The sequence below is a fragment of the Anomalospiza imberbis genome, chromosome 12, assembly GCF_031753505.1.
Source record: "Anomalospiza imberbis isolate Cuckoo-Finch-1a 21T00152 chromosome 12, ASM3175350v1, whole genome shotgun sequence".
Taxonomy (NCBI): Eukaryota; Metazoa; Chordata; class Aves; order Passeriformes; family Viduidae; genus Anomalospiza; species Anomalospiza imberbis.
Genome location: NC_089692.1, coordinates 18495040 through 18516042, shown reverse-complemented (window position 1 = coordinate 18516042; position 21003 = coordinate 18495040). Strand labels below are relative to the sequence as shown.

The window sequence follows — 21003 nt, the reverse complement described above, 5'->3', positions numbered from 1 at the left end:
CTCACAGCTCCATTGAGGAGAACTCACAGGACGAGGAGGAATTTTGCTCCTGACTCTGCCAGCCAGGATGCTGCTGCTAAATGAGCAGTGCTGGGTTAAGGCTGCAGGGAATGGAGCTGAGGTCACGACTTGGGCTGGAAACCAGATAACCCTGGGCTGCAGTGGCACTTTGCCCACAGCTGAGGAGCCTTTTCTGTCACCCTGTGTGTGCCATGCTGAGCTGCTCAGCCCCATGAGAGGTGCTGATCCCCACGATGCTGCTGGGGCACCCCACTGCCTGGCCCTAATCCATCCTTTGCTCTTGTTATTTAATGCCCCGTGTTGCTTTAAGAGCACCATCCCCTTCTAGACCTGCTGGCGTGGCACACCCAGGGTGGTCAAGGATGTCCTGACTCACTGACCAGGACTGGCTGCCCAAGCCCTGGGAAGTGACCACGGGAGCTTTGCTGGTCCTCTCCAACCCAGGCCTCCTGAGGGGTGGTCGTGTGTGGGAATGGGCTTCATGGCTCCGGACAAAAACGGGTTGCAAATGGTGACATCATAGCAGCTCCCGTTTGCACAGACACAGGGAGAATCCACTGATTGTGGCTTTCTTGGGAATCATTTGCAGTCTGTGAGTAATGTGGACCACAAGATGAGAAAAAACTAAAAAGGGAATCTTAAAAAAGAAAGGAGAAAAGACAGTGGAGTCAGTGTTTTCTACTCTGTGCTCTGGACATCTTGAGCAACAGCATTCCAAAAAGTCTCTGTTCAAATGAGCTGTACCAGTTTGGGAATGGAGAGCCTGGTGAAAGAGGATGGTGAAAAATCCTTCTCTTTCAGGATCATCACCATTTGCATGGATTCCAGCAGAAAAATGCGAAGTGGTGGTGATTGCAGTGTGATAAACATTTGTGCTCTCATTTAAACAGTTTAAAGAACTGCACGAGCACTGGCATTAGTTGGAAAATTTCCACAGCCAAATGCAGCTCTTAACTTCCTAACTACCCCCTGCTCAAAATCACTTTGGCTAAGAAATGTGCATTGTATATCCCCTATTATATATCCTTTATTATCATGTTCTCTATGGATTGTAGTGATGGACTCAGAAATTCGGGTCCCCATCCTTAAACTTCCTGTATGACCTTGGGAAAATCTCCTTGTGCTCCTGTTTATCACTCAGTACTTTGGGAAAAGGAAACAAGCACATGGGATTCTCTTTTGTGGGATACAGAACACAGCTTATTGCCAAACTTTGAGTGAGAAAAAATGCCAATCACTTCCACAGCTGATGAAAGAGCAGAGGGACACTACGAAACACGTTCAAAGCTTTAATAATTCCCAGTGGTTCTGAAGATATTTTGGGTTTCTCACCACTAGTCAGCCTTCCTCTGCCATTTGCTCCTGGTGTCTTCCAGCAATTCTTTGTGCAGTGCTCATCACAGCAGTCTTCATCTGGAGCCAGCTGAAACATGCAGCCATAATAAAGATATTTTATTTCAAAGCTTCCCCCTCTGCTCACGGCCAGAACGTCTGAGTATCTTCCACAGTGTTTCTGCTAAAAACAACAATATTAATAATAATAAAAAAGACAAACATCGGAAGAGTTCTCAGCTTGTGCTTGGTCGACACACTGCTCTTTTGAGCTGGTTTTGGGAGGAGAGATGATTTTGCTGATTGGATTCTGCAATTCAAGGTGTGCTGTGGGCAGAGCCCACCTGCCCATGGAACAGACACAGGTTTGGCTCCAGCCCCACTGGCAGGACCTCCAGTAGTGCCCATCCCTGTGATGTGGCTGTGGCTTCCTCTCCCCATCCTCCCCCGGGTGGGAGCCTGGCCAGGCCACCAGCATGGGCAGCATCTCCATTTCGCAGAACAATAAAGTCTGAGCTCCTATTCCCGAAGGGAAAACGTAAATTGTGAGATCTTGCCTAAAAATATGGATTAAGAAAGTGCATCCATTTCTATTGTCTCGGCGAAACATTGTGCTAAGTGAGCTTAATCAGACACACATTATTTGTCTCTGTGGATGGAATTCTCTGGCCTGTGTTCCCCAGGTCACAGCAGATGATCTAATGGTCCCTTTGGCCCTAAAATTCCCTGAAACAATGAAACATGGGTTTCATTAATGGAGCTAGACTTTTGGAAGAATGAAATATGAGCTACACATATCCTAATAATACATCTTTCAGATTCCTAGGGAGTTTGTCCATCTTTTTGCCAGACTGCAGCTTGTGGAGTGAGGCAGGGCCCTGATCTCTCTCCCTTGGGAGCAAAGTCCTAACCCAGCTTTGTCTATTGAAAGGCAGATGTCTGCATGCTCTTGCAGGACGTTTGACCATCCAAAACCAAGTCTCTGGAGAACCTTAATCTCCTTTTCCCTCCTTTCAGTCATGGATTGTATAACTCCTGTTGTCCATCATATGCATTGTGTTAAATCCCAGAACAAAGTGCTGTTCCTGGGGCTATAGCTCCTCCATTCTCTATGATGATCTGCTCTGACATCAAGACAAAGACGAGAGAAGGTTTAGGGTAACCTAATTATGGGATATTGTCTTAGGAGCTGGACTTCATGATCCTTGTGGGTCCCTTTCAACTCAGAATATTCTGTGATTCTGTAATTGCAGCCTTCCTGTACCTGGAGAGAGCCTACAAAAAAGACAGAGAGGGATGTTTTCCAAGGAGCTGGAGTGACTGGACAGGGGGAATGCTTCACACTGGCAGAGACTAGGCTTAGATTGGATATTAGGATGAAATCCTTCTCTGTGAGGGTGGGGAGGCCCTGGCACAGGTGCCCAGAGCAGCTGTGGCTGCCCCTGGGTCCCTGCACATGTCCAGGGCCAGGTTGGACAGGGCTTGGAGCACCCTGGGATGGTGGAAGGTGTCCCTGCCATGGCAGGGGGTGAGAACCAGATAATCCTTAAGATCCCTTCCCACTTGGGCAATATGATATGAATCATCCCAGGATGATTCTAGGGCCAGATGATTCCTGGAAATACAATCCCTCTGGATCTACTTGCATGTGATGAAGAGCTGCTGGCTGTCCCAATATCCATAATCCTGCAGAACCACCACCACCCTGTGTTCCTCTCCTGGTTTATCCCTAGAGGAGGCAGTTACAGCCTGGCACACATGAGGTTAAGCACGAAGACATTCAGTGAATGCCACCAGCAAGAGATGGCACCAGGGGACACTGCAGCTGTCACCTCAGAGCAGCCACATCCGCAGGAGCCAGGCTTCTTCAACCAGGTCCAACCCTCTCTGACCTCCTTGCTGAATGCTTGTGGATGTGCACAACCACTGTGGAGAGGGTCCCAGACTCAGGAGTCATCTAATTTTGGGTGAAAGACCAAGAACAAAACAGAAAAGCTGCAGAAGGATTGAATTGCAAAAGCCATCCCCCCTGCCCAGCCCGGGCAGGCTGTGATTACAGGCAATACCTTCCGGATTTCCAAGAGGGAAGTGATATATCCTTCCCAGGGCAGGCCCAGGACAGCTGTCATGCTTTGTGGCTGCCCTGGGTATGCAATGATGTCATTTCAGAGAAGGAATCAAAGATTGGCTTCAGTTTGAGGAGGTTTAGTTGTTTTGGTGCTTTTTAAACTTTGCCTTAATTTCCTTTTTTTTAATTTTTTTTTTTAATTTTTTTTTTTCTGCCTTAAAATTTCACCCAGAGATGTTTCCAAACCCAAGAGCCTTCCCTCCCTGCTCGCTCTTTCCCTGCTGTCCCGTGCTGGCGCCGGGCACTGGATCCTTACTGGGAAATGGGAAGGTCACACGGTTTACTGGTTTTCTGTCAGCCACAGAGACCTCCTTGGCCATGGCATGAATCACCCTGGAGAGAGGCTCATTTTCTGCACCACCTCCCGAAATGTCACAGAAAAATAAACCCCACTGTGTGACTGTAATGAGGCATATTCTGGGCCTGTTTATTTTGTAGGCAAAAAGCCACTACCAGCAAGCAGAGTCAGCTGTAGGTTCCAAAAAAATCTCCTTTACCAAGGATATTGTATATGGAGGAGAACTGCCAAATTCTCCAGGCTGGAATGTCCGTTTTCCAAGGAATATGCTCTTCTGGCACATCCTGAGCAATCCAGAATCAGATGGGCAACCAAGTGAGTGATACAGAGAGCCAGCAAGGGGAATGTCACCACTGCAAGGGGGAAAATCAGATGTAACACCAGTCCTGAACGTCTGTCCCACTCCCAAAATTCATGAATCTTCTCCTGAAGAAGGAACCAGTCTTGGCCTGGTGCCCAAATCCATCCTGGCTTATCACTCAGCCAAGCCGGCCCATCAACACTGGGAGTTTCCAGCTCTGAGGATGGGCTGCAGGAAGCCAAAATCTGTCACCTCTTTCCTCTGCCTCATTAGATACTGCCTTTCACAGGATGCTGGAGTCAGGGTCCGTGTGTTCACAGGCAGATAAATCGCCCCAGACCACCAAATAATGGGAATTCTAACACAGGGGCCTATCTGTGGGCCTGGTGTTTTCACACTCCCAGTAAAACTTTATGAGGCGGGAAGTGCAATATTTAAGGGAAAGTTTTACAAAAAGCACCAACTGACTTTTTAAAAGGGCTCTTGGGTGCAAGTCTGTCATCATCATCGGGGTTTGCTGAGCCTCAGCATCAGGGTTTTAATCCTGGGAAGAGCTTTTGGGGACAGCAGGGCTGCAGTGATAGGAAGGATTTCCCATCTGACCTGTGGGGCTGGAGGGCTTTGATGAAAAAAGATTTCTGTATCTATGCTTTATCTGTATTATCTGTATTTTTGCTTTGATGAACACATTTCTGTAATTCAGGCCCCAGCTTGTTAAAATTTAGCCACCAAAGCCCACCTGCAGCTTTCAAACTGGTATATCCAAAACCATGAACCCCCTTGACAAGTTTTATTTAAGTTTTGTAGGAACTGATGAGGCTGAGAAGGTTTGTTTAGGTGGATTCAGCTTCAGCAGCTGATGAAGAATTTGACCCCAAATTACACGATGTAATCACACCAAGTTTGAACAAAGCATATAGACCAGAGTCATATTTCTGGCAGTGGAAACGTATAAGAAAAATACACTCAAAATATATATAAATAGAGTGAAAATGTGTAAGGCAACCTCTAAACTCTCTCACAGCCTCCAAAGCTATTCCTTGCAGTAGGTGATTATGTGTATTTGTGAACTTTTTAACCTTCTGCTGGCCTGATCTTGGCAGAGCTGAGGTTCCTTGCTGTCCATGACTCCAGCATTCCCATGCTGTCCCTCTGGCTATCGGGAGCAGGGATCTCCTCTGGGGTCTCTCCCCTCTCCATGAGATCATTGACACATTTGCACTTCTGTTCCCAGATTACTTCAACACAGGCCTACCTTAATCAGCAAAGTGTCGATTCCCACACTTGGGAATGACAATTGCAGTGGTAATTTTAAAGGTATTTTTCATCTGCGAGGAGCCAAGACCTTTTTAAAGCAGCGACATCAAGGGAATATTTGTTTTAAAAATTTGAGCAGGAGGGGATGGCTATTTGTACACTTTATGTTTCTTTTTAACTTCAGCTCCTTTTTTTTTGCCCTTGCAGGCAGAGTTTTCTGTGTAAGCAGCTGCTGTGTGACTCCTTTTCCTCTTCCCTGGGCACCTTATAGACCAAGAAGCCACAATTGGGAATGCATTCAGAGACCATTAGTACAGGAAGTCGGGTCAAATCCAAAGAAACCATGAAGCAGTAAGTTGGAAAACACGGGATGAATGGCCTTTTCATACGGCCGCTTTCAGGTGGAGTTTGTTTTTGGATTAAAGGAGTTTATTCAGGTAGTCACAAATATCCTGGCTCTCTGAACTGGCTGGAATGTGGAAACCTCCAAGTCATAATCAATTGCTGTAAAAGGGATTGGCGTGTTCTAACTAGGGAATAGAGGGATGAAAGACTCCTAATTAGGTGACACGCCTTCAAAACGGGATGAAAGGCCCAAAACATCCTCAAAGACGCGAGCAAATATGAAAATCTCCAATCACCTCTTTCTTTATTGGCAGTCGCCACGTTCCAAAAATGTTGGTTTCAGATGTTTTTTGTGTGTACTGAAGTCCCACATAATTTTTCCCCCCCTACTTTGCCTGCTTGGCTGGGGAGTTAAAAAATAAAAGGCCCAACAGGAGTGAAATGTGACAGAGCCGTGTTCTGTTTCCTCACAGGGGCTGCAGGAACTGGGATCGCTGTGTCCTGGTTGATATAAAAATGCTCAGAGGGGAAGTTTGGATGGTGGAGGTGTGATGATGCCATGGAAAATACTGTCTTTGGCAAGGCCGTGCTCAGAGATACATCCACAATTTTTCCTTTTGGGCACACGAAAAAGGGAAGCTGCTGACCCAAGTTCAGTGAAATCAGGATTAGAAATCAAAGCAGAAAGAAACTGGAGTGGTGATCACCACAGGCATCAAATATAGACAGGAAACATCCTTGGGAGAGGAGAAAATGTAGTATTTCTTTTTTTTTTCCTGCTAGAAGTATAGGGATTGTGTCCTTTCTTCCTACATGAACTTCCAGGAATGGCACCTTTTAGTGACCTGCAGGTGATGGCCTTGATCTGGCTCAACAAAGACCTCAATATTTCCAGCACAAACCACCTTTGGCTGTTTTCAGAGCTAACCCTTTGCCAAGCACTCTGGAGATGCAATTTGCAACAGAGGTGTTAATAATTGTCTTTGCCAAACAGCTGAAAACATGGATTTAGAGCCCACTTCCATGGCTGGGAACTAAACACTAAGCTGGGGCTTTCTGCACTTGTTAGGCTCAGCTTATTTCAAGCCCCGTCTGCTTTGTGCTGTTGTCAGTTGAAGATTATTGTTTCCCAGCTTGGTGTTAAAAGAAGTGGAAGGTTGCTGGGAACTGGCAAGGTCTCTGGAAATAAGTGAAACCTTCTCCCCTTCTCATCCTCAGCACATAAACACCCCTTATAAACGGCAAATATACCAGAGAAAAATCCACATTTTATGCATCCTGAAGCACTTGAACCTCTGAGGGCTCTGCATTTAGAGAAACAGTCAGTATGGCTTCAGACATCTTTCAAAATAAAACCTACTCCCACTCCTATTACATAGTGGCAAATATTTGGCACTTACTAATAGTGCCTAAATTACCTTTTTTCCCCCCACATGGCACACACCTCGTTCTTCCAAACCTCACAGAGTGCCCTTTTCCCCTCCCACAGGTGCACAGACATGGAGGGACCAGAAGATTCAAGCACAGCCTTGGAATCTGCTTTAAATCTGGACTGCTGCTGGCAGGAAAGCAATATTTGAAAGGATATTATTGCTGAATTTATTACAAGAGGGTAGGATGTGTGCGTTTTTGTGCAGGGTTTTTTGCTTTGACCAAGATGCTGACCCAATTTCCATTTTGGTTCTTGTATCAGCAATTGTTGGGTGCAGCCAGCCAACATTTTTTGATGGAGCAATTTTCTACCCGCATTGGAATGCTGTCTAAATTATATATGAAATGCAGGAATTTGGAATAAATTTACAACTTCCCAAAAGGTGAGATACTGGATTTTGGCTTTCCCACTTCTTTTTAATAATGGCAAAGTCATTTTAATTTAGTGCCACAGAGACATTTAATTTTGATTTGCTTCCTTTGACTCATTTGGGTCAAGCAGTCCATTATATTTAATAGCATATTATTTTTACATTATGTTACATGTTCCCGGGGCCAACACTGGCACGCAGGGTGGAAACTTGTCCCTTCCACTTTTCTGCATCCTTTGGTGGTTTCCATTAGCTCCGCACTGCTGAAAACAGCTCTGCTGCTTCCTTTGCTTGGGCTTCTGAAAAGATTTCTCTTGGAGATGCTCTGCTGCACTTTTCCAAGGCTCAGCTGTGGGTGGTTGTGTCCAGCTTGGCAGAAATCGAGTGCTGGTTCCTGAGCTGGGTGTTTAAATCTCCACAAAGATGCTCCATGTTCTCCCTCCTGGATTCACAGCTGGAGCTGAGCTGACCACGGACCCTTTGGAAAGATTTTTCCCCCCACACTGGCTCAAATCCCCTCGTGGGGTAAGGCCCTGCTTCCAGCTCCTGCAGTGTGTAAGATTCATGGGGCAGCTCCTTCCAGCTTTACCAGCACACTTCAGTGCTCTGTTGTGCAGCACGAGTGCCCCCAAAATACTCATGTATCCAGAAAAAAAAGCTGGAAGAGGAAGAAATCTCAAATCTCTTTGCTGGTGATGAAATCTTTCCATACTCTGCCCTGACCTCTTTGCAGTCTTTTCCTCCTTTTATTTTTTTCCCTTTTGGAAAGCATCTCCTTCTCTGCCTAAGCTCCTAGTGCCTCGCACAGCCCCAGATTTTAACTGCTGAGAGAATGGCTGTGTTGAAAAGTCTGAGCTTTGCCCTGAGGCTGCCCCTCTCTGGATCTCATGTGTTGCTAAGTTTAGGAAGTGCCACGCTCAGCCTTTCTAGCCCTGCTGTCACCTCCTCCTCGGGTCACTCGGCCAATCCTGCTCTGCCCAGGGAGGTGTGTGGTGGCATTTCCTGCTGCACAGGAAACTCTTCTTATTCTTGAAGCTCTTTGCCTCTCCCAGGAGCTCCAGTTTTGGGGGTTGTTGCCGCATTCTGGGGGATTTTCGTTCTATAACGTTCTATAAATGGCCAGGTTGTACAAAGGACTTATTCAAGATAAAAAACTGTGCTTAAATAGAAGCTTTGGTTGGATTAGGGAATACGTGATGAAAAACAAAGACGTGCATTTTGTCTGAAAAGGAAATAAAAATAAATTCATGCCCTGGCTGACTGTGTGTTGAGATCACTTAAATGCTGCTGGGTTTTGCACACTGATGGTGGCTGTGTGAGTCCTTAAAAGCAAAAGTTGATACCCTGCTCTTTTTGAGAGGAATTGGCAACAAAGACAATTTACTTGCTTAAAAAAACAAACAAACAAACAAAAAAAACAAACCAACCAAAAAAGAAACAGAAAACAAAATAAAACAAAACAAAACAAAACAAAAAAAAGGGCAGATCATTTTTCATCTGCTCATGGTGCCCACAGAGGAGTTTGCAAGGGTTAAAAAAAAAAGCTGGTGGCTCAGAACTCTGGAGATTTTGGAAACTGCACTGAGACAGCTCTGTGTGAGGATAATATGTGCTGCTCTGAATTCCTCAGTATTCCTCATGCTTCCAATGGACTCTGCAAAATCCATGGGGCTGTCATCCATGGGCCTGTCACTCGAGCACCAAATTTCTCTGCAGCAAAAATCACTTTGAGAACAGAAATCCAATTTGTTAAGTTGCTGCTCCTAGAGAGTTTCTTGAGCTGTGTGGAATTAGTAATTGACCCCTTCTGACAGCTCTTCCAACATCATTCTTTGAGGAACATTGCTATTATTCAATGAATTTATGTCATAAATGTGGAAAATCCTCCACTGCAAAGAGGATATTTCAAGTCCGCTGAAATACTTCATGGTAAAAGAACAGACCTGAGTGGAAGTCCCTTTTAATAGAGACCTTCTCCTCTCCCAGGTTGCTCCAAGCCACGTCCAGCCTGGCCTTGGACACTTCCAGGGATCCAGGAGTAGACACAGCTTCTCTGGGTACTCTGTGCCAGGGCCTCAGCACCCTCACAGTGCTTGGGGTGCAAAGTGTGCAGATTTATGGGCATCTCAGACACCTCAAAATATTTTCTTGTGCAGGTGGAGGGTGGAAGGAGGAGGCAGTTGGGCTAAGGCAGATTTACCCCCCTGCTCCAGACCAGCAAATGGTGCACGAGCTCCTTGCGTGGTGGGAGCCGTGTCCTCCCTTGCTCCAGACATGGAATGTGCAGCCCAGTTGGAGCAAATGGATGTATAAACACACCAGGAGGCATCTGTAATGTGAAAATGGGGAGTTGGGTACCTACAGGGCCATTGTGCATTCAATGCACTGTGCTGGCTGGGCAGCCTGAATAATTGCACACATTGATATGGGGAACCAGCTATGCAGGCAGGGGTTTGCTTTTAATGCAGACCAACGGCTTCCTGTTTTGGAAATCTTGCCTCTTCAGTGCACAAATGCATAGTTTTGTATGTGCATAATTTGTGGCTGTAATTTTAGAGGCTCATTAAATAACTTGGCTGTGGAAATCAAATTGCCTTTCATCAAAATCCAGCAAGAGCTGGACCAGTTCTGTCCATCACAGCAGCCCTTCTGGTCTTCGTTACATGGCTGAAAAGCACAAATGCAAATGTGGCTGTGGATCTGTAGCACAGGAGGGAGGGAAAGGGAGCTTGGAGGAGGGAATGGTGCTGGCAGTAGGTTTCCAAGAGTGAGCTGGTCCTCTGAGGAGAAATGAGAGCTGCTCTGTTTTGCTGCCCGGGCAAGAAAGCAAAGGAAAGTCCTGAGTGACGGGTTGGAGCGGGGCTGCCCAGGACACTGTGACATGTCTAGGGGCCCCATGGTGCCCTGTACTGCTCAGGGGATCTTCTGCCATCTCTGCTCAGCAAATCCAGGCCTGGCACCTGAGCCCTGAAACCCTGTAAGTACCATCAGCCCAACACTGGCACCTGGGCACCCAAACTCTGCAGGAACCTTCAGCCCAACACTGACACCTGAGCACCCAAACCCTACAGAAACCTTCAACCCAACACTTTCATTTCTGGCCACCCCGAATAAGTGCAGTGGAGTTTCCTGGCAGGAGGTCCTGGGCTTGATGCCATTTCTGGGGTTGGTCCTTTCATGTTGGAGAACACTGAAAAATGACTCATCAGCTCATAAAGTTCAGATTTATTATCAGTGTTACATGGTAGGAATGAGAATGAGAAGTGAGTGCAGGTGAAGATGGGGAGAGGCAGAAGCTCTTTGATGTTCAACAACATTGTCCAAAGTCAAGCAGAGATTTCTTTTAGAATTTTATTTTAATCTTTATATAAAAGTATTTTCCCATTGCTCCTTTTTGGTGGGATTGACAGTGGAATGAAGGCAACTCTGACACAAGAAGGGAAATCTGCTCTCTGCCTCAGCAGTGCTGCTTGGTTTGTGTCCTGTGCTCTTGCAGCTTATCAAACACTCGGGCGTTTTCTGGGACTTCATCTTTATTCTGCACAGCAGCAGCACAACCTCCTTCCCTCTCCCACCCTCCCTTCTGCAATGGTATTTATTTGCAGGAAAGTGGATTGGAAAGAAGGAAAAACAAGATGCAATCTCAAAAGGTCCAACGTCTAAAAGAAAAGTTTCGGAAAGGGAGACAAATAAAGAGATAAGACAGATGCTGTTTCCTCTGGAAGGGGAGACAGCTCTTTGGCAGCTGATGAAGAAGAGGTGGGATTCCCCCTTCCTCTGATCCCTTCCATTTGGGGTTTCAGGTGTCTTCTTCAGAAACCCAAAGGTCAGGCAGGGGACAGTGCGCTCACCAGAAGGGCCGTGGGGCTGCCAACGTGTCAGCGATTCAAAGACCACTGACAGAGATAAGAATGCAGCCGAGGTGTGACTGCGGTGTCATCTCGGAGCCACCGCAGCTCAGATCCACTTCAAAGGCAGGCGGGAGCAGCGGCTGCTCCCAGAGCAGGAGCCAAACAGGGAGGCTGAAAGCTTGATTATGAGTTCTCATATTCCCCCCTGGATGTGTGAAAATGGGCAGCAGGGACCCTCACACTGCAAGGTGAGTGGTGATGGTTTAAAGGGATACTTTTCCTCCTGGTCCACTGGGAAAGCTGCTTTATAAAGCCAGCAAGATGTCCCACCTGCCAAGGCTGCTCCGGCTGCACCAGACGCACGTGAAAGGGTGAAATGCAGCAAGGGAGGCTGTCCAGAGTTATCCAAGATGGGAAGGAGCTCACAGGATGCCTTGTCCCTCTGATATTCATCGAACTGAGGAGAATAACTCCATGTTTCCCTGGTGAAACATTGCAGCTGATGCCATTAGAGAGCTGCAGGGCATGAGAACTTGTTCACTGTGGTGAAGTCACCAGCTTTCAAACCAGAGGAGCAATAACTCCTGTTAGCACATACCCAAACTCTCTTAATTTCTTCCTGTTTTGGTTTTTCTTTCCCCTCAGATTGGTTTTTTTTTGTTGTTTTGTGCGTGCCAAGTACATCCCTCAGCATCTCCATGCTAGCCCCTGGACTTTTCCAAACAGCAAAGGAAGCAGAAATGGCTCCAAGCTTTTATCTGTGCTTTCAAAAGAATGCAAATCAGGAAACTCAACCTCAAAAGCCCGGGCTGGAAAGAGCATCCTCCCCTCTGCAAAACATTTCACCTTTAATATATTCGAACCAGCCTATGAGACCATTTCTCCTGCCAAGACAACTTTTCCTCATTAACTGTTGTGTTCCAGGAACCTCTTGGCTTATTCTGAACTTTTCAGCACTGAAGCAGAACATAACTGTCCAGCTCACACAGATGAGAAATTAAATCACATTTCAATACCTTGGCAGATGCTAAATGCTGATAAGGAGGCAAATCCCCTGAAGGAAACACCACTGCACCAGGGATTTTTGAAAGCAACCTGCAAAGGGAAAATCCTCCTGAGGGTTGAGTTTACACCCTGTCCCTGCCATCCCGGGGCTCCCATGGGATTGCGGTGCTGTATTAATGCTGACCACCATGGATTTTAACTCACACGGCTGCTTGTGGTTGCAAAGTGAGGATGTGATTGACAGCCCAAGAGACGTTCCGCTGTGAAAACTAAATCTAGATGTGATTGCTGATCATGGTCCTAGATCCACCTGATGAGAGGGAGTGAGGTTGTACCTGAATTTCTCATCAGCTCCTGTTCACCTGGGCTGGGAAAACGGACAGGAAACTCTTCTACCCTACTAATAATGATTTATTCCCATTGACACTCAGATATTGGATGATGTCCTCTCTATTTTAGCATGAGGGGTGACTCATGGGAGGAAAGGGACTGAAAAAACAGTCCTTAAAACCTGATTTCTGACTCTTAGACACTTCCATGAGTTGCCTACATGTCCATGCAGGTTTTTAGTAGATGTCTTTATGCTGGTGTAGAAACACAGCTTTGAACAGCCAGTCCTAAAAATTTTGAACAAAGCATCTCCGCACCTCAATTTTCCCCCAAGTAAAAATGGGGCAAGAAACAGAAATCCTTGAGGGGCAGGTGCCTTGGAAATGCCTCTGCTGAAGGGCTGGGTTTGTGCCCGTGGCTGAAGTGTCCCTGCTGTGGAGGAGGGAGACTTTAAACCGGGGCAGGGCAGGAAGCTGTGGGAAGCCTGAGTTTAATCTGCTCCGTGTGTGAGTCAGAGCCCAAAATCTTCACATCTCCCAAGGCTTTTGTGCTGCTGCCACGTTGGCTACAGGCAGCCAGATCTCTGCTTTGCCCAACTCCATCTGTGTCAAGGCCAGTTTGGGGCTTTTTCACATGTACTAATGGGATAAAAGTGGTTGGGGTTGCTCCATCCTTTTCCAGAGAGGTTCAAGGGCTGCCTTGATCTCTGTTTCCATCTAGACAGGTCTTGTCAAGGAAAAGGCAAAGAGAGAGTTTGTTTAAAGTGGAGTAACACATAAACAAAGTCCGTGGAAGTGAAGGAATCAAAATGCCAGCAGCCAGAGAGAAGCCTTCGCCTTCGTCTCCTTTCTTAATTGAATTTTGCAGCTGCAAAAATGTGGTGGAAATGGGAACCTGGCAAGAAGCACAGGCTGAGTCCCTCAGATAGGGAGCTGAGAATGTCTGCCACGATTAGGGCTCTATAAATCTCAGCGTGTTTCTCCTAATTACTCCAACAGGAAAGCGTTGAATTGTGTAAGCAGGATGCCCTGCCTGACACAGGCACAGCACCCCGAGCACCAGCCTAACCTGGCTATCTGCCTTGCTTTCTGGGCTAGTTAAATATAGATCAGCCAGACCTGCCTGACCAAGTAGGCAACACTCCTGTGGGAAAGCAACCTGGGCTTGAACCAGTGCTGGCTTCCAGCTGGGTTTTACACCCTCTTTTTCCTGATCACGTGCAATTCGTTAATTTGATGTCGTTTACTTCACCAATTTTTGCCACATTTAGGCCTGGGCATGGTTTATTTCTGAGGGATGTTGCTGAGTTCGTGCCACTCTTTTCCTCTGCAGATTTGTCCTGCCTAAATACAGCTTTTTTAGGGGATATTGGGTGGATGTAAGTCTGTGTAAGAAGCAAAAAAGCCTCTTTTCAGGCTTGATTATGGTCTTGATCCCAATTAAATGTTGTCAGGGACTGGACATGGCAATCAGTTGACAAAAAAGTTAAAAAAAGTAAAAGTAAAAAAGTAAAAAAAAGTACCCTTACAAATAAAACTAAATATTTCATTAAAAATCTATAAAAATACATTATAGTAAGATCCACAAAAAATAATTTAAAATAATTAACTTTAAAACATTTAGAACATAATATAACAAAAGCTAATAAACCAAAATAAAAACCACTTATAGTATATTATAATTTAAAAAATAATTAACTTCTAATTATAATAACAAATTACAACATCTATATTATCTCACTCTTCACATAAAACTAAATATAAAATAAAAGTTTATTAAAAAACCTCTCAATTATTCTGTCTCTAAATAAAAAAAAAAAAAAAAAACAACAAACCTTAATCCAACAATCAATGGTTGGGCTTGGTGATCTTAGAGTTCTTTTCCAACCTAAATGATGCTGACTCTGTGCTCACACTGAGGGTCTCAGTTTGACCCTGCTGCATTTTAAGGACTTTCCATGGGCAAAGAGGCATTGTGGCAGCCCTGGGTGCTGAGTCCTCAGTGCCACCTAAATGTCCTTGTCCTGGGCTGCCTTGCTGGCTCAGGTGTCATGGAATTATAAAATTATTAAGGTTGGAAAATATCTCCAAGATCATTAAGTCCAAATTTCACCAAACAGTCTGGGAGCTCAGCTCTTCCTGGGTGTTTTATGGCTCTCTGTTAAAAGTTTCCAGTTGACCCTGAATCCCAGCCCTGCAAATCCTCCTTCCCATGGGGATCTCACCTTAGTCTTCTCCTCAGGTGGATGTTAAAAGTGATTTACTCTGAAATATATCTGCCTGCAGCTGTATGGAAATTGTTTTATCAACAGGAAATCTTCCTAAAATACTGATACCTGACTGGTCAGCTTTTGGATTTTTTTTTTTTTTGGACATGTTTCATATTGCTCATATTCCCTGATTTACAGGGACATCCTGATGGATATGGTGTGGAAGGGACATAGCCCAAATTGTTGAGATGACATATATGAAATAATTGATGTAGCTCTGATTAGTGACAAGAGAGGGAGAATTGCAAAAGGAAGCTCTGTCGGTTCAGTGTCCTGTGCATCCTCTCCTTCCCTCCTCTCCCTCCCCACATCCCCACACATATTCGTGACCCAGAGCCTGTGCCAGCAGAGGCTACAACCATCAGTTGTATTTGATCCTATGGTAACTACTTGTAATTGTTGCTACTTTTTTAAATTATCAAAGCAAACAGTGAAAATCAGAGGGTTTGGCAGGGGACAGAGAAACCACATCTCTCCCTTCTCTTAGCTACATGTCATAACAAAACCCTGGGCCAGAGAATTAAGAAATTTTCTAAAAATGTCCCCATGATAGTTGCCAGGGTATCTGTCTGTCTGAGCACACACATGAGCATATCTGCAAAAATTGCTTAATGCTTTATTTTAAAATAAACTGGTTCCTTTCTTCATGATCTGAAGCATCGTCAACGGACCCTAAGGAAAACAAGATGATTTGCTTTTCCTTGGGAGATGAGAAACCACTGTAAGTGTGCACAGAGATAAAAAAGAAGGGATCTTGTCCCTTTGGAATGTGTTTTGAGGGACACTTGGGTGGGTTTAGCAGGCTGCAGATGGTCATACAAAGGGTTAAAATATTAAAACATTAAATATTATAATATTAAGATATTACTATCAGCCACTCTCTGATCCACACTCACCTGTGGGGCACTGCAAGCAAGGCTGGTTGTGCTGCCAAGCAAAGGGTTTCACCTAACTCAGGGCAGCTCAGGACCAGGTGAGAAGCTTGCGAAATGAACTATTTCACTTTTCCAAGTGCTGCAATTATTTACTTTTATTTTTCTTCAGCGTTTCTGCAGATGTAGATGATGATGTTTCCATCAGTGGGACGACCGACTCCCCTCACTTCAGCAGGTTTCCCCACGATCTTTAACCCCAGAGAAAATCCTGTTACGTATCACACATATTATCTTTAAAAAATTCACTTCAAATTCTTGGGCAGTGTGAGAAAACAAGAGGATTAATTACCAAAAAAATCACATGATACCATATAATTCACAGAGTTGCAATGAAATCTCCCTAAATATCATCCTTCAGAGCGAGCTCGGTGTGTCGTAACACGGCTGCCTCTCCAACAGCCAGCTAATATCATCTCTTAGGAATTTATTATGAGTGTTCTATGCCCTGTAACTTTTTTATGTCAGGTTGTTAATCGCAGCAAGCAGGATGTGTTGAACGCACGTTTGGGTAAGAAAGATTAATTCCACCCTGGCATTTGCCCCTCAAAGCTTTGGGGGGACAAAGGAATATCCTTACCCAATGCCATCAGTGCTGCTGGTTTAGTGCATCCAAAGGGATGCAGGAAATAAGAGAATTTTTAAAGAATTTTTAAAGAAATTTTATGACTGTTTTGCAGTCATAAAGTTGTTTTTGGGAATAGCCACGCACAGCCCCCACGCTGTATTTTTCAGTGCCCAGCACACATTTCCCTCTGATCCATCTTTCCGTCTGTCTGCTCGGTTTAATTGCTCCGCCGTGGGTTTTAGACTGTTTCTCACTGTATTATTTTAATGATCCTTTGACTGAGTCAGACTGGAAGAATCCCATAAACTTCAGTGACACTGGGGGTGATGTGGATGGGCACAAATCAGGCTGCAGCCTAGCTCACAATTCTTCCTGGGACTCCCAGGGGAAGACAAACAGCTTCAAGATTTGACCTAAAAAATTTGGCCATGGCTTGAGCTGAGCCCTACAAAGAAGCACCACATATAGGTCTCTGTGGTTTCAACAGCTTTTCTAGCTTGACCATGACCATTTTTTGCTTGAAAAGCGTAAAACATCTCTGGCAGCATTGGTGCCAGGCAGCTCTGTGGAGTGAGCACTGGAGGTGGCAGTGACAGTGAAGGACAGCCAGTTCCAACATGTTTTCCATCAGTTTGCCTGTCCAGACAGGGACAGAAATTCACTGAGCCAAGCCAGAAATCAAAGCACTTTCAGCAAGGCAGGGAAGGAAAGAAAAGCAGTTTCACCTGCTGCTGTCTTCAGACAAAAGCTGCTGACAGAGCAGCGTATGGCACGCTGGCACAGGCAGGTGAGGGCACTGCTGGAGCTGAGGACAGGTGTTTTTGGGATGTTCCTGGCCAGCTGTGGGCTTGCATCAGCTCTGTGAGCATTAATGCAATAGCTGGGTGACTCCAGAGACGCATTCCTTGCAGGCAGCATCGTGTCAGCAGCACCAGCTGTGGTGCCCAGCACGGCTTCACTGCACAGATTTATCTATGGCTTGGAGCCAGCAACTCTGTCACCTTTAGTGCTAATTATTTGCTCCTCCAAATAATGGAGATGCCTGTGAAGTGTGGAGTGCTGAGTTTGTGCAGGTGATGGGGCAGGAGGGACCTTGAGTGGTGCTGGTAGTGCCAGGAGGTGTGGGACAATGGGTGGCAGCCCCTGCCAGAGCGGGGTTCTGTTCTGTCTGCGTGTCACGGGGGAAAAGAGGGGACACTGCAACTGTGACCCGTGGCTCCGGCTTGTGCAAGGCTCAGCCTGGCTCGTTGTTTTGGGCAGGACCACCACAGAATCACAGAATCACAGAATAATGAGGTTGGAAGAGACCTCTAAGATCATCAAGTCCAAACCATGCCTTAACACCTCAACTAGACTGTAGCACCAAGTGCCATGTCCAGTCTTTTTTTAAACACATCCAGAGATGGTGATTCGACCACCTCCCTGGGAAGACAACTCCAGTACTTTATTATTCTTTCAGTGAAAAATTTTATCCTAAGATCCAACCTGTACCTTCCTTGACATAGCTTGAGACTGTGTGCTCTTGTTCTGTCACCAGATGAGCTGAGATGTGGAGGGTGACACCAGCTTTGAGATTTCTGCTGGGGTTTCAGTGCTGGGTTCATGCAGACAAATCCCTGCACTTGTGGCACATAATTCTGGGCACACACACTCCTGATGGGCTGATGGAATTTTGAGACCACTGAGGTTGCAAAAGAGCTCTGAGATCATCAAGTCCAGCCTTTGAGCAATCACCACTTTATCAGCTGGACCAGAGCACATCCAGAGCCACATCCAGTGGTTTCTTCGACACTTCCAGGGATGGTGACTCCACCACATCCCTGGGAAGCCGTTCCTGTGCTTGACATTTTACTGGATTAGGCAGAGTCTGGGGAGGGATTTTGTGGCACCTGGTTTGGGGCTGAGGCCCCCCCAGTATCTGCAGAGATATTGAGCAAGGATTAAAACCATCCTGGTGGGGTTTAGTGCTCATTCCAGTCAAACATGAGGGAGGGAGAAGAGGGTCCAACGATGCTGCACACCCTGGTGGAAGTTTGCCAGCTCCTTTAGGGCTGATGGGCCTGGTTTATTCTGACACACTTGAAATCTGAATCATGGTTATTATTTATGCATTGGTATTAGCAGCAATTTTGCCTTTTTTTTTTTTCCCTCCTGAAGCGCGTCCTAAAGAACAGAAAGAGAAAGATATAAGTAACACATTTTCAAATGTTCTTTCCTAGTGAATTACTTGGCCTGACATTGGAAATGAATTATTTTCCATTGTACCAGTGACCCCTGTTGTGTGTTCTATTAACACCACATGTTAAACTTTTATATTTTTAGTAAACCATGACCTTGTACATTCTCTGTCATTTCCCACTGGCATAAGTACAACACATGTGGTATGAAAGTTAACGGTTTTCATTTGTATACAGAGCTTTTCTATCTCAGCCTTGTATGAAAACACACAGGTCATGGTAATCAGGGCATCCCAGGATTTCACCAGCTACAAACAGTCACAACAAAGTGGATGTGTTTTCTAAAAAACATATTTTTGGCATCCTGCTTTCTTCTGTGTTGTGCAAATCCAGATGAAAATGGGATCTTGAAAGGCTGTGTTAAATTTTTTGATCGTGCTAATCCAAACAACTGTCTCCGACACATGCACGAGCAGGAGGAAGTCTATAAAATGTCAGGTTTGGTCTAAATATCTGCAGAACAAATGTGGCTCAGGAACATGACCAAGTGTGCAGGACTCTTCAGATAAAAGATTATATCACAGAGGTTTGGTATTTTATTTCATCAAATGGTAACATTGCCCTAGACATCTAAAAAATTATGGATGATTTATGGATAGAGCCCAGGCTATGGAAGAGAGAATAATTCCTTCCAGTTGCCAAAATATTTCTTTTTATTTTTTCCCCCTCTTTTCCTTTTATCTTTTTTTGTAGCCTGGGCTTTTTAGATGTGAGGTTTAGGTGCACTGGGGTGTGCTCTCAGCTCATACCTGCTCATGCAGAGAAATGTGCCGACATGTGGAAACACTGACCTGTGTGGTCATTTGGGTTTTTCCCTGAACCAGACTATCCTGTGGGCATTTCCAGCACTGATCCCTCTCTTTTCCTGGGCTGATCCACAGGGGTTCCTAGAACATTTTGGCTGACAATAAGAACTCACATCTTGGCAGAGCTTCCCAGGGCAGTGGTGGAGGGATTTAAAAGCCACATGGATGTGGCACTTGGGGACATGGGTGAGTGGTGGCCTTGCAGTGCTGGGTTAAGAGTTGGACTTGATGATTTAAGAGGGCTTTTACAGCCTTAAGGATTTTGTGATTTTGTGTTATAAAAAAAGGGCAAAGTTTGAAGTCAGGTTGAGGTTTCCTCAGCTGCTTTGCTGGACTCAAGGTCAAGACATGGAGCATCATCCAGCAAGGAGAACTTTGCATGATCAAAGGGCAGCAGTGAATGAAATGGGAAAAAAGAGCAAAAATGTGCAATTTCATGGAATCACAGGACGGTCTGGTTGGGAAGGGATCTTAAAGATGATCCAGTTCCACCCCCTGCCATGGGCAGAGAAACCTCCCACCATCCCAGGCTGCTCCAAGCCCTGTCCAGCCTGGCCTTGGGCACTGCCAGGGATCCAGGGGCAGCCACAGCTGCTCTGGGCACTGGTGCCTTACCCCCCTGTCCTATTCACCTGTCACACCACAGCAATTGCTCCTCTTTCCCTGCTGAACCTCGGCGATTTCTCCCCCTGGAGATCACATATCTCACATCAGGAGCTCCAACGCCTTCCCAGTTAATTCTGGCAGTGCAATCATGCTTGGAGCTGTGCTTTTCCAGGATTCCACTTGCTCTCTGCTTCCCTCTCTTTTCCAGCCATCACCTGCAGCCTGGCACCACCTCTTGGCACTGCCAGTGCTCTGGGTCATTGCTGGGGACGGGGACAGTTGTCCCCTGCTTCCCAGGGCTCCAAGATGCTGTCTCAGACTTCCAGGCTGGCCGCTTCCAACATGACACAATCCTGTTTGTGATGTAACACCGCGACTGCCAGGACAAACTTCCAGTGTTTGGCTCGGGACCAGCCAGGCTCAGATTCTATTTATGACAAATAACTATTGTCTCAGCAATCCCATAAAGATCTCCTTTTGTCTCCTCCTGGTGCCGTGGCCATTGTGGCATGATGGGGGTGTTTCTAACAAAAAAAGCACATTCCCTGGTAGTATGACCTTAAAACAAATTGTGTTTGCACTCATGCTCTGTGCTAAAGCTTTTTTTCCTTTGATTTGCCCTTTAGGATTTTATTCAGAGTGGGGTTTAATGTTCTCCCAGCACTCAAGTCAGAAAACAAAATGGAGAGGAACAGGTAGGTGGGGAACAAATATATGAGGAAAAACTGGGATTGCTCAAAGAGTTGCCCAGGGGTGTTTGGGGTGTTTCGTCTCCAAATCTTTTGCTGGGTTCATATTTATGCTTCAGATTTGCCAAGAAAATCACTCCTGAGTTTTCTTTATTCCTGATTCTCTTGCAGCCTTAGAAAGTCCTGGAACAGGAGAACTTGATTCACCCATGGCAATGACCAATAA

At 45.7% G+C, this 21003-nt stretch overlaps 3 long non-coding RNA genes across 3 annotated transcripts in view; 1 reads left to right on the top strand and 2 right to left on the bottom strand.

Moving 5' to 3' along the window:
* LOC137481448 (uncharacterized) overlaps positions 1-20406 on the bottom strand; it is an 89438-nt gene extending 69032 nt beyond the window's left edge. The window contains exon 1 of the long non-coding RNA XR_011003499.1: positions 19997-20406. This is a non-coding gene — a long non-coding RNA (uncharacterized lncRNA). The remainder of the gene's footprint in view (positions 1-19996) is intronic.
* On the bottom strand, positions 1298-4804 carry LOC137481420 (uncharacterized). Its single transcript, XR_011003490.1, has 3 exons — positions 4549-4804; positions 3979-4132; positions 1298-1444 (listed from the first exon to the last, which is right to left on the bottom strand). It is a non-coding gene; the product is annotated as an uncharacterized lncRNA (long non-coding RNA).
* LOC137481419 (uncharacterized) lies at positions 4128-8262 on the top strand. Its single transcript, XR_011003489.1, has 3 exons — positions 4128-4384; positions 5545-5688; positions 7172-8262. It is a non-coding gene; the product is annotated as an uncharacterized lncRNA (long non-coding RNA).
* Positions 20407-21003: the final 597 nt, after the last annotated feature.